Below are 7,869 nucleotides of genomic sequence, written 5' to 3'. Positions count from 1 at the left end.
GGTCTCTTGCTAAACCTGGAGTTAATAGACTGACTGGGCTCACTGGTCAATGAATTCCAGCGAAGTGCTTGTTTCTGACCTCCACTGCTGGGGTTACACATGCACACTACCATGATCTGTGTCCTGCATTCAACACGGATGCTGGGAATCTGATTTCAGGCCCTCGTGCTTCCATGTCATGTACTCTATGATGAACTTGATAGTATCTTAGTTTTTAAAAAGCATAGGTTAATTTAATGTCCAAGATATTTTTGTGATGTTGATAGCACTAACATTCCTTGATTACTTTCTAAAGTCCTAGATACTTTTTTGTATAGTGGTAAATTCCCACGATTAGCATAATATTACTATTTTCCACACTTACAAATTAGAGAATTGAAGCAATGTTATGTGATACAAAGCAATCAGCAAACACACTGTTTAAACTTTGCGTTGGCGAACTGTAACAAATCAGTCACTGTATTGTGGAAGTGTCTATCACAGAGAACGTTGGTACTGTCTTCTGAAGCATGCAAGTTTATTTCTTTCATTTTGAAGGAGTCAAATTGTCTCTTGTCATTGGTATCATAACTTAGAATTCAGTGCCTAGTTTAAGGTCATGAAATTTTACTTATTTGTTTCTTATAAAAGCTATATAAATGTTCTTAGTATGGAATTTACATTTAGGAATCTCTGGATTAACAGCATTCTCTTACAATGTAATATCTTTAGCAGTCATGAGATGTTGACTACAGGACTAGTTATCCAAGCCTAGAAATACGAAAGCATTTTTAATACTCATATGTATGTTTGGGAGATTCTTGAAGCCTGTTAAAAACTGTCAGAAAACAGCATCTCTTGGCAAAGAACAAACAAGTATAGATTATTATGCCTGAAGATGAGACTCTATTAAAGACCTTCAATTTAGAGCTGTTCACAAAACATTTTATTAGGGTACAGAAAACAAACATTGTAACATCAATATATTTCCTCTCATTTCATAATTTCTATGTTGGAGTGTTTTTAGTGTGTGCTTTATAATAATATGTAGTAAACATAAAGTTTATAACTTTATTAGTTATAACTTTAATATCAAATATTCCACATATATAAATTAAATATAAACATACAAATATTTAGACCTTACTCCATTTTGTACTGCTATACTAAAATACCCGAGACTGTGAAGCTTCTGAAGATGCTTATGTTGATGAACCATTACAGAGGCTAGAGGATCCAAATGGAATGCCACCTGTACCTTGATGAGAGGTTCCTGGGTGGGAAACAACATGATGAAGAAGCAAAAATGGACACACAGGAGACAAGTACATGGTGCATCCTTACTTTATTATTTTTTTATTTTTAGCATCTAACTACCATCACAGTTAGCTCACTCCTTAGAGACAAATCCATTTTGTGAGATCATCATTAATCCATTCCTGAGGGTGGAACCCTTAGGACCTAATGACATTCCACCAGGTTCTATCTCTTCTCACAATCATAATACTACCATGGTGGGGATCAAGCTTCAACAAGTGAACTGTTGAAGGACAAACCACACCCAAGCTGTAGAAGGATCATGCAAAATATTTTCTTGTATTGAAAATTAGAACTAGTAAAAATTACGTCTATAAGGGGTGGTCTATATCTTCTTTCATCTCAAGAGTATTATAGTGTGTTTGTGAGAGAGATGAGGTGAGTTTAAACCATGCAAGGGATGCCACTAGATCCATTTATTTTAAAAATCAACAATTTAGTGATACATTGTTTATCCATTCATATTTAATAAATACTGTTAGTGCATAATATGCATCTAGATTTGGAGGGGGACTAAACTTGTGAACTTAAACATAGCACCTGAAACCATAATGCTGTATAGTTCATTATGGGTAGACAGCTGTAACCAAGTAAGTGTGTATTAAATATATCTAACTACACATATGTGATTTTGATGAGAAACAAAAGTACAGCAAGCTACAAGAAGGGTATAAGAGATAGAGTCTGCCTTCATTATGGGATTATGGAGAAAGACTCTTTTGCAAAGTGACATTTAGTGGAGCCTTGCAGAGATTGGTTGTCTTGCCTTGTGAAAAGATAGAGGAAGAGTGCTATAGAAGAAGGGATGGTGTGTGAGGAACATATGGTGGGAGGGGGCAGTGCCATATACGCATGGCTGTTCAGAAAGCAGTGAGGCTTAAGATATGAGTGTAACTGAGAAATAGATAAAGTGCAGGCTAAATTACTTCAAGAGATTTGCTTTCCTTTAGTTATGAGGGTGGAGAAGTGGAGTGAGGGGGGATAATGACAAACTAGCTGAAGATACCAGAGGGCCACTGAAGGTCAGTTGGTTAGTTTGGTGGCTGGCCATAATTGGAATATTGACTTTTACTCTAGTAGCAGCTCCTGGAACTTCAAGTACTGCTGTCTGAGATTCTCTAGAACAGCAATTGGTAAGGAGGCATACAGGGCTATATGTTTTCTGTGTCTGAGTTACATACGTTAATCTTTCCTTTTGGAGTATCATGAGAAATTCTTGAGCAATGGGCACCAACAGGACGTACTCATGTGTTGTGATTGTGTGCTTTCCTGTAGAAGAATGGTGATATAATAACTTCTTGGCATAAAAACAGAACAGGTACATATAAAAAAGAAAGAAAAAGGAAGGAAGGAAGAGAAGACAGAAAGAAAAAAGAGAAAGAAAAAGAAGGAAGGAAGGAAGGCTGTTTTTTTGGTAAATGAGGTAAATAGAAAAGAGTCATTGGAAGAAATGAAGCTGTAGCTAGCTGGCTCTGCCTGAGACTTTAGGCCCTAGGCAGAAGACAAGCTAAGATGCCAGAGCAATTATTTGATGGGCCATTGTCACTGTGACTTCTAATCAGTTGGGACGGGGAGAAAGACAGGGAGATTTGGGTTGGACAAGGAGCAGGAAGGAAGAGCAAGCCAGCCAGGGCACACTTTACAAGAGGTGGCAGGAGGCGGCTGCAGTGGGTTCCCGGCGCAGAGAAGGGGGCACGAGGAGGCGGCGCGAGCCCCGCCCCCTCCCCTGGCGGGCGCGGGCGCGGGCGCGAGACGCTGCGCGGCGGCAGCAGCAGCGGGAGCGAGCGGCAGCTGTCAGGCCACCGAGGTCCAAGCTGCACTTGCTGCCCCGTTGAGGACGAGGTGGCAACGCAAGCTGTGACCGGGTCGCCGAGGAGCCAGGCTAGGAGCACGCAGAGCTGACCTGCCTGGCATCTGTAGCCTTGTCCTCTCTCCTCCCCATTGTGTTGGGTAAGGTGTCTGCGAGTGGGCTTGAAGAGGAGACTAGGGCTGGCGGACCCGGGAGGCCAGGAGGTGGGGGGGCCTGTGGGAGGAGGGAGAAAGGACAGTTTAGGTCATCGCTGGGGTGACTGGCACCTCAGTAAAGGGGCCTAGAAGCTGCTGAGGTTATAGTCCGAGGTGGGTGATGGTGGTGGGGGGGCGTTGCTGAGTAATCTGGAGTGGCTGCCAGACGGGGCAGAGAGGCTCAGGGCTCCTTGGGGAGCGGGTGTGGTTCACTGAGCATGCGCCACAGACTGGCTCTAGGAGCTGAGGATGAGGTGAGAGGACCTAGGTCTGAGGTAGTTGGGACTATGCGTGATATTTCACTTTTAAGTTCCCAATATTAAAACAGTGTTCCTGATGTAGAGATGCCAGCATTCCTGGTCTCCTAAGGACGTTTTATTAGTGTCCTGAAAATCTTGACTTTCAGGCAGCCTATTAAGGAAGACGTGGCCTGGGGATAGTGCCAAGTTCCTATCAAGTGTGTCTTTGGGTGTATTGGCTCAGAACTGTTACTAAGAGTGAAATATTAGACCTGAATTTCCACATTGAACATTTCGTTTCATATATGATGTAAATGCAAGCATGAAGTTAGAAATAGCATTTTGCTGGCATGACGACTATGGCATCTAGACTTTATAGCATGGGTGTAGCTGATAACTGAGCTCTGCGAAGTAAATTGAGTGCGTCACAGGACTTCCCCGCCGCTGTAAAACAACCTCCTTCCCAGCATCAGGTTGTATGGGAAGCAACCTACGCCATTTAAATTAGAGGGTCTTGAAGATCAATTCTTTCTCGTGTTGGTTTTTACATACATTAAAGAAAGCCACACCCATTTCTTCGGTGCAGTATTTCTGATTATTATTTCAGGATTAGATAGTAAACTGAATAGCCCCAATCATCATGTCGCCGTAAGATGGGCTTTGCTCACAGCTCCAACCATGTCCCCCTCCCCTGTGCAGATTTCCATCAAGGCCACTCTCATCCATTGTCTACCCCCCTCTCTTCTCCCATCAAGCCCTGCCGTACTCACCCCTGTAAAGGCTTGCTCCCAACCAACCTGTGCTACTGATTGCGAGCATCATTCCACACCATGGAAACTGAACTGATGCTGCCAATTTTCTTGTGTCTTTTTTTCTCTCTCCATAACTACAATAGCATGCATTATTTTAAAAGGTTCAAGCTTTGTTTTATTGCCTCTGCTCCCAATCTCAAGCACCCCCAGCTAAATACGGTAATTTTAATAAGCCTGTATGGGTGCAAGCCTAGCTGATTCAAAAGGTTTCAAGTGCACCGAAGAAGAAAGAACTGGGAATATTGGTTATATGAGTTTCCAATACATCTTATTATCCAAGACAATATTTGAATCAGAGCCAGATATTTCTCTTAATGGGACCAAAATTAGAGTAAATAGTGTGGTCCAAGGGCTGGAAATGTAGCTTAGTGGTAGAATGCTTGCGGCACAGTGAAAAAAAAAAAGGAAAAGAAAAGAAAAAAAAAGATTATCTCGCTCAGATCTAGTCTGATATGGGAGCCATACTGAATTTCACCTTCGTGTTAGATATTTTTGTTGTTATCAAAAAAATCCTCCTCTCTGCTTAATGCTTTCTTTCTTTTTATATTGGATCAAATTTGGCATCTCCTGGGAGAAGGAAGTTAAATTCGTTGATTTTTATACTGTGCTGGTTCATTTCCGTTTAAATATGTATTGACGTATATCATTTTCATCTTCAAAAATAACAGAGATGACAGCATCCACTGAAAACAAAATAGATATCATTGTTTTCTCTTGATTTTGGTAGGAATGGAGATACTGTTGGAAATACGTATTTATTTTAAAATGTGAGTATAGCAAAAGGGAAACTGAAAATCTTTCATTGACTTTCAACAGGTGGAATTTCTGTTAAGTACTGTCTGGAAAGGGATCCAGATGAATTCATAATTTGTATTTTTGGTTACATTATATGTGATGACATTTGGATATCTTACAGGACCATGGATTAATTTTTAGCATAAATTCCAAGACATTAATTTGGGGTATCTACTTAATCTATTAAATCATAAATATTTATTGCTTATTGTCATGATGGATTCTGGTACCACCTGCTGAAAAGACTTCAAAATATACACGAGCATATAACTCACTATTCAAAAATTTTAAATTAGTTCTGCATGAAAGACAGATTTTTTAAAAAAGAAGTCTGTTAACATCAGACAGTGAGATAATATCAACTGCAAATAATGAGAGGTTTTATTGAGATGTAAAAGAAGACATATTTGTGGGGTACAATATGATCATTTGATACAAATATGCAATGTTTAATGATCAAAGGGTAATAATTGCCTTCATTTCCTTTAGTATTACTAATTTCTGTATATGGGGGACTTTCGTAATCTGGGTCTTTTTTTCCTACAAAGGACCCAGTGGAAAAATTTTATTTTCCTTTTTAAATTTTTATTGAATTTGATCATTGCCAATTCCATACAGGTATGTAATGCATTGTGATTATTGTCACCTTCAGTACTCTCTTATCTCCTTCCCATATCTGTCAAGCACTAACTCCTCTCTGCAAGTCCTTATGTACTCCAGAATGGCCTTGAACTCCTCTAGCTGAGTATGATCTCGAACCTCTGATCTTCTTGCGTCCATTTCCTGAGTGCTACAGTTACACATATCTGCCACCATGTCTGGTTTTATGTGGTGCTCTGGGTCAAACTCAGGGCATTCAAATACTCTACCGATTAATTGAGGTACCTCCTCAATTCTGATTATTTTAAAATATATAATTGATTGTGCTGAGCAGTAGTTATCCTACTCTCTCTAGTATGAAATAGAAGTCTCCTGAGAATTCAGCCCAGAATCTCATACACATTAGACAAGTTCTCCCACCAGTGGGGTCTATCCTTACTCCCTATGGTGAGATTCAAGCTTAGGTGTTTATTTGTAAGTCCCTTATGGGCAAATCCTTGTCTTAAACGTTTCCAAAGAAGTCTATATCTATTGGGTATTCAGTGCTATTAAACCTTTGCGAAATAGATTGGGTGGAGAGAAACCAGAGGTAGGAACAGAAAATCTGAAAGGCTCACATAACTTAGATGTAAGAAGATGTTGGCTAAAGGGTAACAGAACCATGAGTAATGATAAATGCCTGTAACTCCACTTATTTTGAAGCATGGAGTAGAAAAAAGGATAAATTTCTTGAGACCGTAAGTCTGACACCAGCCTGGCCAACACAGCAAGACTCCAATTTTTAAAACAGGTGGAAATAGAGGAGTAGAAATTGGCATTTGGGGCCAAGTCAGCAGGATTTAGTGACTGAAGGCAAGGAGACTAACCTGAACTGTGTATTTTTCTACTTTTAGCAATAAATGGGTATTAGCAATGGTGGGGGAGGATGTACAGGAGAGGGTCTCAAACTGTAAGTCATGACCCCTTTGTTAGAGGAGGTCAAAAAAACTTTCACAGGTGTTGCACATAAGTGTTGCACATATTCTGTATATCAGAGATTTACATTATGATTTATAACAGCAGCAAGTAAGGAAGTATATACAGTCAGGAAGTAGCAAGAAAAATAAATTTATGATTGGGGGCCACCACAACATGAGGAACTGTATTAAAGGGTTGCAGCACTGGGAAGGTTGAGAACCCCTGATATAAAGGATCCCCTTGGTAATGACAAGAACATACAGTAAGCATTCAATGTTCTCTTAAACAACAGTAGAAGGATTAGAACTGAAGATCCTTTTAGCACTCTCGAGAGTCTATGCAGATACTTAGAAATTGTCAGGGAGTCAGGCATTGCTACACATTAAAGATCAAGGAGGAGCTAATATCTTCATCAAACAAATCCATGGCATAGTAGCAAGGAAGACTCTCTTTTACCTTTTCACCCATAGCATACAGTTTATTTACCTAGAGTTACGTGTGCATATTTCCAATTAGAGAACTCTCAAATTGTCATGAATACTAATCATTATTCCCAGAGGTGGGCATTTAGTTTTCATATTTACTTTTTTTGACCCATCGATTGAGTTTATCCACAGCTGGGAAAATAGGGGTAATGAGTTATTTAATGATGGTAACACCTGTTTTCTAGGTACCATTAATACCAGCCATCTATAGTTTACATAAATGTGTACTTTCTTCTGTCGCTTTTAAAAGTGAAAGTTGAAGAGTTTTGAACTATGAAATTATACTACAGACTAGTATTAAAAATCAAGTATGAAGCTGGACACTGGTGGCGCACGCCTTTAATCCCAGCACTTGGGAAGGAGAGGCAGGCGGAATTCTGAGTTCGAGGCCAGCCTGGTCTACAGAGTGAGTTCCAGGACAGCCAGGGCTACACAGAGAAACCCTGTCTCGAAAAACAAAACCAAACAAACAAACCCACAAAAAAGAAGTATGAAGTGGGAACATAGCTCACTGGTTGAGGACTTTTTCAGCTCACTGAGGCCCTATGTCCCTCCCACCCAAGCATATCAAAAGAAAAGACAAGCAAAACGGGGAATGAAAAACTCTGCTAACAATTCGATCATCAATGAGAGGAAAGGACCTCGGCCCTGTGAGGGTTTGGTGCCCCAGTGTAGGGGAAT

General features: G+C 40.2%; 1 protein-coding gene across 1 annotated transcript in view; it reads left to right on the top strand.

The window, feature by feature from the left end:
- Positions 1 to 3,028: 3,028 nt before the first annotated feature.
- Positions 3,029 to 7,869, top strand: part of Rab9b (RAB9B, member RAS oncogene family) — a 10,919-nt gene continuing 6,078 nt past the window's right edge. The window contains exon 1 of the mRNA XM_031368459.1: positions 3,029 to 3,246. The gene's annotated coding sequence lies outside the window, so the exon portion shown is untranslated. The remainder of the gene's footprint in view (positions 3,247 to 7,869) is intronic.

This window comes from Mastomys coucha, chromosome X, assembly GCF_008632895.1.
Source record: "Mastomys coucha isolate ucsf_1 chromosome X, UCSF_Mcou_1, whole genome shotgun sequence".
NCBI classification, from domain to species: Eukaryota; Metazoa; Chordata; class Mammalia; order Rodentia; family Muridae; genus Mastomys; species Mastomys coucha.
This window is presented reverse-complemented; position numbering and strand designations above follow the sequence as displayed.